Source organism: Ovis canadensis, chromosome 12 (genome assembly GCF_042477335.2).
Source record: "Ovis canadensis isolate MfBH-ARS-UI-01 breed Bighorn chromosome 12, ARS-UI_OviCan_v2, whole genome shotgun sequence".
Taxonomy (NCBI): Eukaryota; Metazoa; Chordata; class Mammalia; order Artiodactyla; family Bovidae; genus Ovis; species Ovis canadensis.
This window is the reverse complement of record NC_091256.1, coordinates 87,904,983-87,922,633: the sequence shown is the minus strand read 5'-3', so window position 1 is coordinate 87,922,633 and position 17,651 is coordinate 87,904,983. Positions and strand designations below refer to the sequence as shown.

General features: G+C 49.7%; 1 protein-coding gene across 6 annotated transcripts in view; it reads right to left on the bottom strand.

Annotated features, from left to right (window-relative positions):
* Positions 1 to 15,954, bottom strand: part of NEK7 (NIMA related kinase 7) — a 136,404-nt gene extending 120,450 nt beyond the window's left edge. For 3 of the 6 annotated variants that reach the window (XM_069544335.1, XM_069544341.1, XM_069544338.1), the window contains exons 1-2: positions 15,641 to 15,945; positions 1,499 to 1,545 (exon numbers count right to left, since the gene is read on the bottom strand). The gene's annotated coding sequence lies outside the window, so the exon portion shown is untranslated. Of the gene's footprint in view, positions 1 to 1,498; positions 1,546 to 15,640 lie in introns of all 6 variants that reach the window. The other 3 variants (XM_069544340.1, XM_069544337.1, XM_069544334.1) reach the window with 2 other exon arrangements.
* Positions 15,955 to 17,651: the final 1,697 nt, after the last annotated feature.

Genomic DNA, 17,651 nt, shown 5'->3' with positions numbered 1-17,651 from the left:
AAAAAAAAAAAGCTCATTAACTGCTGCTCATTCATCTGTTGGGCACAAGTCCGCTACAACAGACACAGTTCTACAGACTATTCCTGAACTTCCAAGGTCCTCCTTTCTGCCCAGACTAGTTTGCGGTGAACTACGAAGTGGTTTTCAAAGCCCTCTTCTCACGCCTCCCTCTGACGCTCCTCAACACCAGGCGAGGAAAGGAGCCCTGGAGCCCAGCGGGGAGCCAGGTCGCCCGCCAGGTCTCCCCGCGTCCCTGCCAGGACGCTTCTCCACTGACCCACACCCAGGCCCCGCCACTCTCCCGAGACCTGCGTCAGTCATAACAGAATGTACCTAACGGAAAATCAGGTGAGACGGACACAGTCAGTGTCCAGCAAAACAGACCGAACGTGTCCTTCGATGTCCATGAGAACAGCTGCCTTGCCCCCTTCCTGCCCACCCTCGCCCCTCCGAAAAAGAGGCAGAATAATCAGACCTCTGGGCCACCTGACTTCCTTTTCACCATGCGCGGACTCTGACAGCAAATTAAAATTAACGGAAAATTGAGAAAAGAGGGAGCAAAGCAGGCAGGAAAGGCCCCAGGCTCCACAGTTGCACAGAACTGCCCTAGTTTCTTCTAAGGCTTCTCGATGAGCTTGCTTATCAAGCAAGTCATGGTTATATTGTATATTTTAAAGTTTACCTACTGAGAAACTAAATCTAATCACTGGAAAGGGCACCATGAGCAAAGGAGAAAACAGTTACTACAGAGTAGGCAAACAATTACCACCCAGAATACATAAAAATAAAACTCCTACACATTTATAAGAAAAGGACAACCTAAAGAGTGGAATGGGCAGAGGGCATATTCTGGTTATATCCAGACAGAATTACAATTCAAAAAGACAAGTGCACCCCAGTGTTCACTGCAGCAGTATTCACAAGAGCCAGGGCACAGAAACCACCCAGACGCCCGCGGGCAGATGGGTGGTAAAGAAGGCGTGGCCGTATACACAGTGCGATACTACACAGTCACTTTCTTCTTGATGTCACAGAACCCAAGCAGGCTTTGAGGGGATTCCGTGAGGCAGCTGCTGGGCAGACATCCTCAGCAAACTCTGCCAAATCCTGTGGCTCCTGCTGTGCCGCCCTGCGGCCCTGCCCTGTGCCCCCCATCCCCTCCCATGCTGCAGCCCCCTGCCCTGACGCCCTGCCCTGCACCCAGAAGGCCCCTCCAGCTCTTCCGCACCCAGACCACAATCACACAAACTTCTGCATTCAGTAGAAACAAATCTACTTTCTCTGGCACCGTGTCATGTGACACCATGACTTTAGGAAGATACTATCCAAAGAGTAAAGATGACTATTTTAAATTAACAGCAGGAATAACAGACACGTGATGCTGAGGAAGCCACCAAGACTTTAAACGTAAAGGACTCACAAAAGCTTGAAAATCGGATTAGCAGTGACGCCAGACACACGCTCAGAACGGAGCTATTATACAATTGACAGGACTTACGTTTGTTTTCAGAAACCTTCTGCCCCTGCAGAAACCCGCTCCTCTGCCTAAAGAAACGATAAAAATTTTAGCAAGCTGGCAGACAGCAAGAGACTTTAAAAGCACAGGTTATTGCTATATGTAAAATGCATGACCAGTGCAAGTTCGATGCATGAAGCAGGACACCCAAAGCCGGTACTCCGGGACAACCCAGAGGGACGGGGGTGGGGAGGGAGGTGGGCGGGGGTTGCTCAGGCTGGGGGCCACGTGCACCCATGACTGATTCATGTCAATGCATGGCAAAAACCACCACAACATTGTAAAGTAATTACCCTCCAATTAAACAGGTATATAAAGGATGGAAATAGCATTATTCGGGTCTTCACAAGAAAATACCTTACATGTTATACTTACAGCTAAAGTCAGATGGCAACACGCAAGTTAACTTTTAGTTTCTCCCAGGACTCATGGAGTACTGACCTACCTTTTAGTAAAACTGCCCTTGTACACTGGAGAAGGCAATGGCAACCCACTCCAGTGTTCTTGCCTGGAAAATCCCATGGATGGAGGAGCCTGGTAGGTTACAGTCCATGAGGTCACTTACAGTCCATGGGGTTGGTAACAGGTGGACACGGCTGACTTTCACTTTTCACTTTCATACTTGGAGAAGGAAATGGCACCCCACTCCAGTGTTCTTGCCTGGAGAATCCCAGGGACGGGGGAGCCTGGTGGGCTGCCCTCTGCGGGGTCGCACAGAGTTGGACACGACTGAAGTGACTTAGCAGCAGCAGCAGCAGCAGCCCTTGTACACAAGCAAAGGTGTGAGCCGCGGACACACCCTCCCAGAGAGGCTCCCAGTTCCCCTTTTCACACCAGTGACCCCAGAGCTGCCCCCTCACCAGACCCCGTTGCGGTGTTCGAGCCGCAGGTGACCAGCTGTCCCTGGAGAATGTCACCAGGAGTCCCCCAGGCAACCAAACTTGGACCTGAGTGGGGCATCCTTCCCCGCCTCACATGGAGGCGGGTCTGTCCTACACTCGGGTTGCTGTGATGAAAGGGGACTGCATGAGAACACAGGACTCCGCCCTGCGCTCTGTGCAGACAGCAGGCTCGCAACCCGATGCTGATCTGGCTAGTATTTCTTCTCCCTGGTTCTCCACCGACAGGCACTATGAGAACTTTACCCCAAACCAAAGCAAGACCTCTGTCTCCTCTGCCTTGAAAGGAGAGCATTTCAACTCTCCTTTCCCACCAACTGGAGGAATTCACACCACTCTGACGCTCATTCTGACCTGACGGTGCTAGGGCGTGGGTGAACACCTCAGCGCCACGATGGCATGGAGAGACCAGCTGCAAGGGGACTGCGCAGAGCTGTGAGACGCCTCCGGCACCACGCGGGGCGAGGTCGGCTCCTCCTGTAACCCCGTGATCACCCCCGTTGATGAAGGCGGACAGAGCCACAGCCGCAAAAAACTAGATGCTCCAATAAACGCAGAGGTGAATAAACCCCTTTATGACCAAAGACATGCACTCCCCTGCCTTCAGCAAGGAAGCATACACCATGACACCGATAAGCCGTCCTAAGAGTCTGCAAGAAAGTAAGGTCTCTCACTGCTTTATTTCACCCCATTTCAAGGAAGAGCCACAGCTACTCAGAGATGGGGGACAGGGAGGCCGAGAACAAAGTGCTGGGCTGCAGGTCAACGCTGCCCCCAGAGCCCTGTGCAGACGGAGGGCCTCCCTGGACCCCCGTTCTCCTCCTTTCCAGTCCTCCCCAACTCGTTGGGCAGCTGTGAGCACAGCCACTCTGTCTAGACTGCTGCTGAGAACAAGAAATGCACAAGAAGGGAGGCAATCGTGACCCCTCAGGCTATTCGCAGGGGAGACACGGACTTCACATCAGGAAACCAGGATTCCTCCAGACACCGGGGCAGGGACTGCCAGTACCAGAGCCGACAGGGGGTCCACGCAGGTGGCGGGCCGGCCTCACCGAGACTCGAAGGGGAGTCTAGAGGAACGTGTGGGAGCCGACCGAGCAGAGGAGGGGTATGGGGACAGCGAGGCCACCGCCGCGGGGCAGGAGGGCGCGAGACGGGCTGCGGCGGAGCACGCACCAACGCAGGAACCGTGCAGGTAGGAGAGTAAGCGGAGAAGGCGATGGCAGCCGCTCCCGTGCTCGCCCAGAGAGCCCCCGGACGGAGGGGCCTGGCGGGCTGCAGTCCACAGGGTCGCCAAGAGTCGGACATGACTGGGCGACTTCACTTTCTTTCTATAGTTCCTTTCGGAGAAGGAAATGGCAACCCACTCCAGTGTTCTTGTCTGGAGAATCCCATGGACGGAGGGGCCTGGTGGGCTGCAGTCTATGCGGTTGCAGAGAGTCGTACACGACTGAGCAACTAACACGCACACACTCAGGAGACTAAGGGATCAGCAGGTATTCTACAGACAGTAGCTGGAGGACTTGAAACGAGGGGGAAAACCTACCTACAAATGGGGAGAAGGTCTTGAATGAATCAACGGGTAGACAGATAAACAAATAAATCTAATGCAAACCTAAATTATAAAAGGGGAGAACGTCAGAGGATACTAATGGGGAATTTTTTTTTTTTTAAAGAAAAAACAGCCCCTTTTCTTGGTAATTTTACTTTTTCTCGGTAACTTTAAAGTATACTATAGTATTACTGAAGTCTGGATTTTCAAATATAAACTAAACTTCTTCACACCTCTCATAAGCCAAACTAAGCTTCAGACATTTTTTTAACAAACGTATCTGAGGTTCCCTCTACAACAATCTTGATTCTATTCTGATGCTAGTTCCTGACCTGCCATTAACTAAGAACCAAATAAAGAGGTACTAGAGCACTACAGCTCTCACTGCTATTAAAAACAGACCATGAACATATTTAGGTACAAGTGACAGTCTACCATCGCATCACAGCGAAGAGAAGGGCCAACCTTCGAGCAACGCTCGGGGCCTTTGACACACGATCTCTGGGTGTTTTCCCAGGTTAGTGTCCTATGTGCTTCTTCCTGAATATATTCACGAATATACAAAGGTACATGGGTCCATGCGGCCTGGTGTTTTATAAAGACCTTACATGGTTTTTTTTTTAAATACTTACTGACATTTTGAGTGTCCTCGCAAACTTCCAGCAATGAAAAATATGAAGATACCAAATAAAATGTATCTGTGTGGAAGTGAAACAAGGTTTTACTATGTCAGTATTTGATGACCACTAATCAAATGATAATTTTCCATCCATTCGAAGGGGATTCCCTGATGGCTCAGCAGCAGGTAAAGAATCTGCCTGCAGTGGAGGAGACACAGGAGATTGAGGTTTGATCCCTGGGTCAGGAAGATCCCCTGGAGAACCCCATAAACAGAGAAGCCTGATGAGTTACAGTTCAAAGAGCTGCAAAAGGTTGCAAAGAGCCAGACTAAGCACAACATGAATTATTCCTAAGAAGTGAATAATTTTAAGTATTAAGCTAGTGATTTCTTTATTAACTTAGTTCAACGTTTTCCTCAGGAGGGGATTATTAGAACAACAAAATGGAATTAATTTAGCAAATATATACATAAAAGCACTTTCCATGGATAGAAAGAGGTTCCTTTCCCTTTACAGAAAAGCCAAATTCCTTCCCTTGAACTAGGAATGGGCCAGCCTCTAAGGAAGGCAAACATAAGGACACTGAGTGAACATCTCGGCAAATCAGATTCAAATCAATTTCATCTGACTCCCCTTCCTGGTTTACTGTCCTTCCTAATTAGAGGCATTCAGTTGTTTCTTCGTTCTGGCTGCCGAGCCTCTAATTCATACCTAACCATCCCAATGGTCTCTGTCCCGACTCCACACCCCTCCAGTTCCCACCAACTTCCTGCCTGGCGTGCTCCGGTTTCTCCCAGTCCTGGCTCTCACCTCACCCCACTCTGAGATCTTTCAAATTTTACAATGCAGAGTTCAGACACCAGGCCCAGACCCCCGGCTGACAGTGAGCACCTGAAGGTCAGACCTTTGCCTTTTCACAGAGTAAACCCCCCTCACCCGAGGCCCTGGGTCTGCCCTGCCCCCTCAGGGCCTGTCCTGAGCTCAGCCATCCAGGACCTCCGTCGCTGCAGGGATCTGCCCGGGGCCTTCGGCCTCACACAGGCACTGGGGCGCAGTCACCTGCCTTCCCTGAATGGCTGGTCCCAACAAGAAAGGTCCCAGGCCCTGCAGGAAACACAGATGTGCACAGGCCATGATTCACACCTTCCAGAAGCACAGATGCCAGGAAGGACGCTGAGACAAGCACAACCACGGGGCCAGTGGATAAGCACTGAAGGCCTAAAGAAGGAGAGGTCTTTGTGTTTTTTTAATAACATGTGGGCAGAGCCTTAAAGGATAAAGATGATTTTTAACCACTGAGATTTAACAACTGAAGTATGAAAAAAAAAAAAAAACAGGCATTAAAAACAGTGAGAAAATCACAAATCAGAGAGCAAAGGATACAGGGAAAGGATACAGAATTTACCAAAAAATGAAGAGTTGAGCTGTCAGGTGGGACTAACATTTAGGGGAGAGTAAAGAAGCGAATCTGGAAAGGCGAGTCAGGGTCCTGACTGGAGGCACAGGTGAGCCAGGCGAGATGATACAAACTACTACTCACGCCTGTCTCCCATCTTCTGCAATTCACCAAAACCGAGTTTTCGGGCACAAAGATAAACCTGTGCTTAGATGATCCGTCTACTCACTTTGAGCTACTTACCGATACCCTCAAGTCTCTGTCTTCAACTTGTGAAGTGGTGGGACCCAGGGGGAAAGTGGGGCGAACGGTGAAGGGGAACACTGGAGAAAGGAGGGTCCCAGCGTGGACAGAAGCCCCGGATCACCCTTCAGCTGCTGCAGATCTCCGGAGAGCCAAAGGCCGAGGCGAGGCCTGCAGGCGGCTGTGCCTTCCCAGTCCAGAGAAAGCTTAACGTCAAGGGCTGGGCAGCCAATTGGATCCTCTTTCCAACTGTCTCGAAATGCATATGCAAATACCCCCCCAGACTTCACAATGAAGAAAAACTGGTGTCCAGGCCGAGTCTGGAAGCACTGACATTCTGAGGTTGACAGCCCACCTTGTGAACAGAAAAGGCCTCCGGCAGCAGCGTGCACCCGGCACCACGCCCAGGGAGTCAGGGCACCCTGCTCCCTGAGCGCATCTCTGCGGCCCAGGTGCCTTCCCATTAACCGAACCATTAACCACATGCCCAGCTCTCCCTGCATAGCCAGACACTCGACTCCTAGGCCACGTCCTATGCATTTCAACCCAGCTCACCCTGAGACCCTGTGCTTGCCATCTCAAAGCACACAGAAATGAACCCAGACTCAGTCCAGGACTTCAAAACCCACTTTGTCAAGCTGCCTCTGCTGGTACTATTTACGATACACACACACATATATATGTATATGTATTTTTTTAAGGTGGGGGGGAGTAGAAATGGTGGGAAAAAGGACCTGGATTTATTGATAAACTCCAAATTAAAGAAAAAGAGAAACAAAAAAACCACTGAGAGAGGGACTTCCCTGGGGGTCCAGTGGCTGGGACTCGGTGCCTCCAGGGCAGGGGGCATGGGTTCAATCCCTAGTCAGGGAACCAGGATCCCACACACCATGCGGTGTAAATAAATAAATAAATAAAGACCCAGATAGATAGGTGCCTTTTTTTAAAAAAAATCACTGATAACAGTAGTTTCAAAATGACCACGCACACTCTCTCAGGTTAAGAGCATACTCCCATGCAAAGGCTGCGCTGAGGGACAAGGAGAGAGTCAGCCCACCTTATCAATGGAAATAGGACGGTCCTGGAAAGAGGAACAGGTGAGTCATTGCGCTTTTCCTGAACGTGGGCCAGCTCGGCCAGATCCTCGAGACAGGAAAGCCTGGTGTGGCAAGCCCTGGGGTGAGCGCGGGCTGCAGTGGGGGCGGGCAGAGTGAAGTCTCTGCGGGGGCCCAGGGCTGTGGCCTGAAGCAGAGCAAACCATGGCGGGGCGGGGGCAGCGGTGAGCTTTCACACTAAGGAAAACACCCTGAACAAGCCCCAAATGGTGAGACCAGCAAAGCAGCACACTCACCAGGGATCGCTGGGTCAGGACGGAACCAAAACTGACACTTAGGGTGCTATTCTCTTCCGCTGGGCTGAAGCCAAACTCCCTCTCCAGTTCTTACTCAACTCTTATGCAGAGTTGTGTGTGTGTGAGTTGCTCAGTCACATCTGACTCTTTGCGACCCCATGGACTGTAGCCCGCCAGGCTCCTCTGTCCGTGGGATTCTCCAGGCAAGAATACTGGAGTGGGTTGCCATTCCCTCCTCCAGAGGAACTTCCCAATCCAGGGACTGGCTTCCTGGAACCCTGGCTTCCTGCCTTGCAGGCAGATTCTTTACCGTTTGAGCTACAGGGAAATCTCTAGACTTATATGTACTTACCTCATTTATTTTCACTGATGATTAACAGTGACGTCGATAGTACCTGGCCAGCAGCTGAGCTGAGAGGCTGGCTGTGCTTGCTAGGAGGGGCTGATTCTTACGCATTAACTGCCCCAAGAGCTGCCCACCCCCAGAGCGGAAAGATGGGAGCAGCAGGGCCGGACCCCCATCATGAATGAATACCACTTTAAATCAGCAACTCTTTTCTAAAAAGACCATGTGGCATTTCTTCTTGTTTGAGGAACACAAGACTGTTAACCCAACAGAAGTAAAAAACCGAGCACCATGCCTACCACCAAGAGCCTGACAGACAGAGGTACACGAGGCAGTGTGGGCTATTAGGGAATGAGGGGGGATGTGGAGGAATGTGCATTAGCAAATCCACATCCTCGGGCTTCAGTTTATTCCCACATTAAACGAAAAGGTCAGTTTAGACGATTTTTTAGGTTTCCTTCCAGCTCTGAAAGTATCTGATTCAGTGAATTACGCACTTAAGGTCTCCTAAGGGAAACCACAAAATAAGGGTGAGTGGAAACTTGATTCTGGAACAGCTGCTCTGGGGTAGCAGTAAGATACAAGCTGCAGATGACATCCGTACAGGATGACCTGGGCGCCAGCGTCCCTCCGGTACTGATACAACACAATTCCTGTACAGCCTTAAAAGACTGTTCAGAACAGAAAGACCAGGAATCTAAAAATCTTTGGTATGGTAAAGAAACTGGAAGAAAAAAACAAAAAGTATTTAGATCATGCTTGTTAAATTTTAAGCATAAGCGATCAGAAACAAAGATGAGGTCTTCGGACGACCCTAATCCACTAAGACTGGCATCCTTTTGAGGACAGGAGGAGACACAGGAAGGCAGCCGGGTGGCAGGGCAGAGACGGGGATGGCCACCCATCATGCAGGGCCCAGAAGGACCACCAACACGCGGGCTGAGAGGCCCAGGGCACGCGCGCCCAGGAGCCCTTACGGGGGCACGGCCCGGTGGACAACCAGACTTCTGACCTTCAGAATGGCACGTGTAAACCTCTGCTGTCTGCAGCCATCCAGTTTGTGGTTAACTCACTGGGGCCACCCTAGGAAACTAACAAAAGGAAGTGCTGTGTGCAGGAGCCTGGAGGGCCCTGGCCTGGACCCCAGAAGCCAGGTCTGGTCCTGGGTCCCCGGGAGGGCAGCACAGGCATGACCAGCGGCTGGGCAGTCCCAGCCCTGGGCTTGCTGCTCACGGAAGAGGCAGCAGCCACTCCCTGGGGGCTGGGTGCTGGGAAACTCTGCCAGAAGCTCAGACTCCCTCCCACCCAGCCACCCAATACCCCTGAGCCTTCTGACAAGAGAGAGGGAGAGAGAGACAGAGAGAGAATGAATCAGAACGATGACTAGTGGAGAACCAACTGATAAAATGCAACTCGTCGTCTACGGCTGATGCCCTGAACACTCCAGGGCTCAAGATGACAAAGTGAAGCTGAAAAGAGTATGCCATTCAACCATCAAAATACTTATCAACTGGAGAAACTTTACTAAAACTTTCAGATGTAGACAAAAAATGTTTTTTAAAAATGCTGTTTTCACTGAATACTTCCCCTGTTACCACGCTCTTCATATCAAAGACTGTTAAAAAAAAAAGAAAGAAAGAAATGAATCTATAGGTTACCATGTGAAATTGAGAATGAAACATCAATTTATTGCTATAAAACAATCCACCAGCAAGCATTCTCTTTGTACAATGTCTTTCAATTTACTCGTATTTGTTAAGTAGCGAAACATGCCTAAACACGACTACTTAAAATAAGGACGTGCTATTTGCCTAAAATAAATTACCTACTGTCTGGTTCTGGGTATCTTTATGACAGCATGCAAATGTATCACATTATTTTATTATAGGGCCCAGCAGTTAGACAAACAAGGCAATGGAAGAGTTGCAACTCCTTACATTTCAGAGGTGTGACAATTTTTAATACACATGTCTACATGTTTCACTTTCCCAATAATAATATAATAGATGATATATGGCTTTGTTATGGTTCTGATCAGAAAGAAATTAATTTTCCAGGTAAACACGGGAATATTAGGAAAATAACAATTAAAAAAAAATAATTGGAAGCACAGTAGAAATATACTAGAAAGAATATTCTAACTTTTTCCATTTTTCAATCAGTATTTAAGTATCTTTTTGCAGCTCTCATCTTTTTTTTTTTTTTGTCCAAAATATAACCCCCAAGCCTCTTGTGGTTTTTTCCTGAGGAACTAAGGTTTACTGCCCCATCCCTCGAAAATATAGTAAAAAATTAACTCCTACTGGGAACAATTAAATTATAAATATGAACATCACAGGGCAAAAGGGAAGAAGAATTAAGGCAGAGAAGATAGAGATGGCAGCAGAGCCGGAAGGAACCTCTTCGGATACAGCTGGGCCAGGAGAGGGTAGGCAGCAAGGTCTCCCGGCAGAAGAAACAGAAGAAGTGGGTTTCCACCACCAAACATCCTTAGAGAAAAATTAACACTACGGAGCCTCCTCCTGCAGCTGCTAAGTCGCTTCAGTCGTGTCCAATTCTGTGCGACCCTATATACGGCTGCCCACCAGGCTCCCCCGTCCCTGGGATTCTCCAGGCAAGAACACTGCAGTGGGTTGCCTTTTCCTTCTCCAATGCATGAGGGTGAAAAGGGAAAGTGAAGACGCTCAGTCGTATCCGACCCTCAGCGACCCCATAGACTGCAGCCTTCCAGGCTCCTCCATCCATGGGATTTTCCAGGCAAGAGTATTGGAGTGGAGCGCCATTGCCTTCTCCGACGAAGCCTCCTACCCTACTTCTAAAAAATGTTGTCACTTACTCCTCCAAGCAATGATGGGACCCGAGCTGGGAAAACTATGGTCTGAACAGATCGAGTAGCTCAGCCAAGGTCACAGCAGAGAAGAGAAACCTGGGCCTCAGTCTTTTTCACATCAGGGTAAACACAGAAAATGGTATTTGTGCAGCGAGGTCACACAAAGAGAAGAGGCTTGTGGCAACTGGTGACAGTTAGTCCCGAAGCCCCAGGCCCCACCCTGAGGGGTCACTATCTCTGCCCACCCAGAACTTACTCGGGCTGGGCTAGGAAACCGTGTGTAAGCTCACAGCTCTTGCCTTTTCCATTGCATTCAAGCTCTTTCCAGTATCTACACCCAGGTCAGCGGCAGCTAACTCTACTGAACGCCAAGGAAAGAGTTAGGCAATCCCCAAGCACACCCCAGGACACAAACACCCAGATGGTGGCCTCTCCTTACAATGCAGGCCCTTTTTAGAAGTTTAAAAAAAAAAAAAACTGGAAAAAAGTCTTTTATAAAAAAATATTAAGTCAGTTTTTCTAAAAAGACAAAAATCTGTGCATACTCTTACTCATGCCAGAAATTCTCTCTAAAGGCAGCAAAGGCAGCCATTCCAGCAGACTTAGAACAAAAGCTGCTAAAGACACACACCAAGAGACATTCCTCCCAGTGTTATCTGTCGGTTAAGGAAAGATAAATGTCTGACATCAGGGTCCATCTTGGCTTAACATCAAGAAGGAAGCCAAGAGTTGGCACATTGCAGGATGGGTGACGGGGTCCCCCGAGGCAAGGACGGCAGAAATCCCTAACAGAGGTTGAAATGTTACCAGGTCTCTGAGATTACACACAAGATCTGGCAATGAATAACTGAGCATTATTCTGAGAGGACTGGGGAAGATCAAGAGATTGTCACAGGGATCAAAGGACCAGGAAACACTAAAATGCCACCCTGGAAAATCCCTACCAGCCCAAACACCAATCCTAGATTCAGGTTTAGATCTGTGTGTTACCTTCCAGGGCAGGAGGGGGCCTCCAGCCTGACTATGAAGTTTTACTGGAAGAGCCACACCCACCTGTTCAGGTATGCCCGTGGGTGCAGTGGCAGTAGCTGCAGAGACCACAAGGCTCACAAAGCCAAAAATATTTACTCTCTCGCCCTTCTGAGACAACCAAGCTCCTGTTCTATATGAAAGCAACCTGGAATGAAAAAGCTCCTTCAATGACTTACAGTGATTATCAATAGAAGACCACTGGCAAGATTCACAGAAAGGGCTGTTTCCACTAAATAACCGAAAACACGTACATTTCTAAAACTCAACAGACCAATTAAATACCAATTTTGTGTTCCATCCATTTGCACACTATTCTGGTGAACACACTCTGGACGGCTACTGCCAAACAGCTCGTTGTATCAGTTCACTATATAAACAGTGTGCCAGAGCTAGTATTTTAACAAAGGTTAAAAAAAGAAGCTATCCTGCTTGAAAATATGAATAAATGCTTCAAGGCCACTTATCTGTTCTCCTCATTCCCACTGCTCACTGAAAACAATGAAATATATTCTCTGTTTCCCTTAGAACGAAAGATGTATAATACACAGGGATAGTCAAACTATTTAATCACCAAAAGAAAATCAGCAGTCTAGAGGTTTTATAACTCTAAGAATGAATGGTCCTATATTAGTTCTATGCATAAGTTTAAAAATTCTCTACTGTTGTATCCTGCCAATAAATTTGATTACTATTATATAAATTCCCTTTAAATCTGAAGGGAGAAGGAATTAAGTTGAAACTTTCAAAAGTATGAAAAAACACTTAAAACATCTTACTACATATTTATAAAAATGCTGAAAAATTACTGCTGATAAAGCAATCCAGAGCAAACAGGACTATACATGCCATTTCCAAAACACTTAGTATATTACTAACTTTGTTGCCACATTTTATATATGATGTACTAGAATACCTACCCACATAACTCTTGAGCAAATATTTGAAGGGACAAAAATTTTAATTTGAGAGAAACTAGGAATGCAGACAGAGTATCACTTTGTGCACCTACACTTCACATATTTTAAATACCAAAGCCCATTTAAAAAGGAAAAAAAAAAAATCAAATGAAACAAAACCTAAAAGGAATTTCTGGGGACTTACTATCTAATTAAGCAACTTTTTTTCCAAAACTGCATGAAGTAAGCACTTCTGTCCCCTCCAGATGCCTTAAAGGGTGGCTCCGTCAGTAACACTAGAAAGATACATTTTAAAACATTCGACAGTTTCTAGAAAAAACACCTTCGGTTCTAGGAACAATCTCACTGTAAATGTAAAAGCCTGTAGAAGTCTCACTGTAGTGACTGACATCTCAGACCACTTATTTAAGTGAAAAAAATAAATCTACGTTTCAGTAAATACACAATGGTCAAGAAGAAAATACGTGAATATTCCAAATAAATCAGTGCCTCAAACTGCCAACTGCAACCACCAGAAACATAGAGGGAGGGGAGTATGAGGTGAGATACTCAAGCCCACATTCTGGTCGTGTGAAACTGCAAAACTGAGCCCTATTATTCGGGGACGTTAACACCGAGGCCCCCAGTCTCCCCTCCTCCACTAGAACGCACCCATCATACCAGGCGTGCCTTCCTCATTCTTGCAGTAAGTGCTGCTTTACTGGGCTGGAAAGGGCTCCCGAGATGGTCCAGCCAGGAGAAGCCGTGCGTGGTGGAGAGGCGTGGAGGGCGGCAGGGGCGATCGGGATCAGTGGACCCCAGCAGAACAGCAGTGCGCATTAGCAAATGGGTCTGCACCCGGGGGGTCGTCTTCACTTTGGCGACTCCAAACCACTTTTTGTATATGGAAAGCGCCCCAAATTAACTGTAAAAAGGCTTAAGGAATTGGAGTCTTAATAGTTCTCGGTTTGCATTTTCACACGATTTCAAAGAACAACCCCCCCGCACCTCCACAAACATCAGTCACACCAACTGGGGAGCCCAAGGTGCAGCAGAACCTTGAAAGGAGACGAGCACCTGGGGGAGGGCGGGCGGGAATCCCAGGGACCTGCCACCGCCCTCCCACTGTATGTGTTTAACTGACCAGTTCCCCCCTCCTTATTTTCGGATTTATCTCACAACTCTCCCCACCTCTCCCTTACTCCGCAAGCCCCGCCCCTCCCGCTGGCCCCCGAGCGCCGTAGGAAGTGCCCGCCCCCCAAGCCGGAGCCACGCCGTCCTCGCCGCCCATTGGCTGCGGAGGCCGTCCGTCTGCAGAGGGCGGGGCCTCCCGCGCGAGGGCGGAATCCCAGGCCCGCGCCTCCGGGAAAGGTCCCGGGCAGCCCCAGACCCCCGCAGAGCGAGCGACCAGCTTCCACTAGGGGTACCTTCGCCTTTTAATTTCGCCGCCCTCCTCCCGTCGGCCCCATGCAGTTTTAAACTTTTTCAAAGCTCCCACCCAGTCCAGGACCAAGTTGAGGATGCTGCGGTTTTAGGAGTGAAGCAAGCTGTGGACTGGATCTCTGGAAATGAAATTCCTTAGGTCTTCTGTTAACTTGTTTTGGGTGCACGGGCCTTCATCAAGGGTTCTGGCCAAAAATACTCGGCGTCCATTCACCAGGAGTCACCGCAAGCATTACAGAGTTAACTGTATCTCGTTTAACTATTCACCCTTTTCACAGTCAGACTGTCCCAAAGGTACTATAAATTTTTTGAGGCAAAGTGCTAAGCCATTCTCCGACCACACCCTCAAGAGCTCAAGCTCCCTTACAGAATGATCACGCACACATTCTGCCCTTTACTCTGTAACGCAACCTGGTGAGACGCGCAGCTGTAGCCTGAAGGGAATATGCATATTTCTATAAACTGCAAATTCCTTGGAGGAGGAATTATCAACAGCGGTTCTAATTATGGCGGGCACACAGTGCTCTACAAACTATGGGTATCTGTTTCAACTGCGTCCTTACGATCAGTAGCCTCAAAGCAGAGGAAAAATCGTTTCGTTTCTGCAATGTTTCTTTCAATTTCGTCACCAACAACGCTCAAGGATGGAAACATATCTTACTGTAAATAACTATTTTTAGTATCCATCCCTAACTACAGCTGGGCGAGAACAAGACTCATCTGTTTTAAACATCATCTCCCAGGGCCTAGTTTACCGCAAAGAGGTAACAGGGGTTCTTAAATCCCACTGCAGCATCCTTCTCTAGGTTGTGTTCCCTTCCTGACACTGGGGACAATGTAGTCTTATCATTTTTTCTCCTTTTTTCCTTTGAGCTCCCTTTCGTCTCTGATTTTTGGCCTCAATGTTCAATGACTTTATTTATCTTCTGTTGCCACTAGCACCACCACCATTTGCTATTTGCCTTGCAGTCCTTCTCTCTGACGTCTCCTATTCCTGACAGAGCCCCAGTAAAGCACCTTCTCCAAAAGGTCGGTCGTCTTCCCCGTACTCCTCCAAGCCAGGCTGCAAAGCTCCCACCACCCACTTCTCCCTGGAAGTTCGCTCTGCCCAGTCCCGCGGTGGCCGATTGCTGACAGCTGGACCTAGCCAATCCGCGAGGAATAAATAAGACGCGCAGCCAATGAGCGTGCGCCGGGAGGCGGGACTTCGCCAAGTTCCTCGGGTCCCCAAACCCAGACCTGTTGCGCCGCCGCCGTGGCCGCCTGAGTTTCTTAGTTACGGCGGCGGGCTCGGGCGCCCGAGCCGCGCGGGGCACGAGGCTCTCCCCACGGCCCACGAGTGGCCCGAAGCCCCCCGGCCGCGCGCGCCCCGCACCGGCCTCCCTCGACCCTCCCCAAGCATGGTCCCCAGGCCGCCGCGCGCGGGCCCGACCTCTCCTCCCCGCCTGGCTCCGCGGCAGCCCCACCCGGCGGAGCCCCGGCCCGCGTGCCCAAGACCCCAGCGGCAGCGACTCACCAGGAAGCGGAGAGCTTTACGTCCTCTGGCCCGCGCAGGACCCGGAGCGGGCGGGCGGCTCGGCCAGGCGGCGCCGCGGACAGGCCCGCTGGGCCCGGGGCTGTGGCTGCGAGGCCCGGAGCGCTGGCCACCTCCCGCCGCGCCGCTCCGGCGGACGCTGCAGGAGCGGGCACCCACCCTGCGCACGGCGAGGCGCGTCAGGAGCGAGACCCTAGCGGCGGCCCATCCTCCCACAACTCCCGCGCCTCCTCCCCGGGCCGCGGCTGTCAGAAGTGTAAACATCCCGGCATCCCCGAGGAGGGGGCGGGGCGGGCGCCGGCCACGCCCACCAGGGCGTCGGCCCCGCCCCGCGCCGCCGGCCCCGCCCCAAGCCGGGCTGGGATCGGCCTACTGGGCCACTACCCTCAGGCCTCAGCGTCAGAGCCCCAACGTCCCCCGCTGGCGCCCAGGCGGGTCTTGGGGAGCCTTCCTGTGGTCAGGCCCAGCCCTAGTCCCCTCTTTCCGGCCCCCTTCCCTCCAAATCGGGGGTCGGCTGCCTTTTGACAACTTTAAATGCCCAGTGTTCAAGAGGTCAGCCGAATTGGTACGTCGCTTTCTTCTGGATCATCGAGTTTTTTATCCCAGCCTAGAGGACAGTGGCCTTTAGGACATTTCTAAGAAGTGAACTACCTGGTTTGGTCCTAGGAGGATTTGGTGGTGGGTGGAGGGGTATGCATTACATCCCAGAACCCTAGAACACGGAACTACAAAAGGAATACTGTGAATCCAGCCGCTTCGCTACTTCGGTAACCGGGGGACAGGGCTAGGAAGGGTCAGCCTCACCTTGATTTGAATCTCAGGTGGTGCGTGAGCTTGCTTAGTCTCTTCAGTCGTGTCTGACTCTTTGCAACCCTCTCCAGGGTTAGATCCCGCCAGGCCCCTCTGTCCATGGGATTCTCCAGGCAAAAATACTGGAATGGGTTGCCAACCATGCCTTCCACCAGATCTTCCCACCCAGGGATCGAACCTGCATCTCTTGACATCACCTGCATTGAAAGGCGAGTTCTTTACCACTAGCGCCACCTGGGAGGTTAACCCTGACCTGGCAGGACAAGTTATTTCACCTTTCCTGTAGTCACACTCTGTAAGAGGACAGTAGTAATAATACCTGTCTCTAGGGCTTCCCTGGTAACTCAGCTGGAAAAGAATCCACCTGCAATGCAGGAGACTCCGGTTTGATGCCTTGATGGGGAAGATCTCCTGGAAGAGGGCATGGCAACCCACTCCAGTATTCTTCCCTGGAGAATCCAGGACAGAGGAGCCTGGTGAGGCACAGTCCTTGTGGTCGCAAAGAGTCAGATAAGACTGAGCCACTAAACACAGCACTAGTACTACACTAGAATTCAGTGAGATACAGCAGAATGCTCAAGCACCAGAGCCTGGCAGAGAAGAAGTGTTCATTGAGTAGCTGCTATTACTCCTAGGCCTGTTCACTAGTTTGGCTCCCCAACCAACGGATTCAAGCCAAGAATGAGTAGATTATAGCTCAAATGCTTGAAATGTTAAACCTATGGAATTAACATTTAGAAAGTTTATTTTTAGAGAGAAAATAATTCAAGATCTCAGTAGAAGACTTTTATTTCAATGGCTAATAAAGTATGGGTAAATCTGCTAAGCACTGTTCTAAGAAGTAAAGCAGTTACCAAGACACAAAGTCCCTGATCTCATGGCCTTTACATTGTAAAAAAAGGCAATAATAATACAATAAGCCAATAAATGCATACTATGTCAAATGGTGATTCATTCAAAAATAAAGCAGGGTGTGAAGAGTCATTGGAGGGGTGACCAAATCCATTTGGGTTTGCATAAAATAGCTCTGCTGTGGAGAACAGATTGCAGGGCTGGAACTACTAAAATGGTTAAAAGACTGTTATAAGGATCAGGTAGAAGACGTTGATGACTTAGACCATTGTGCTAACAGTGGAGGTGTTAAGAATGGTCAGGTCCAGATATGTTGTTAAGGTACAGCCAA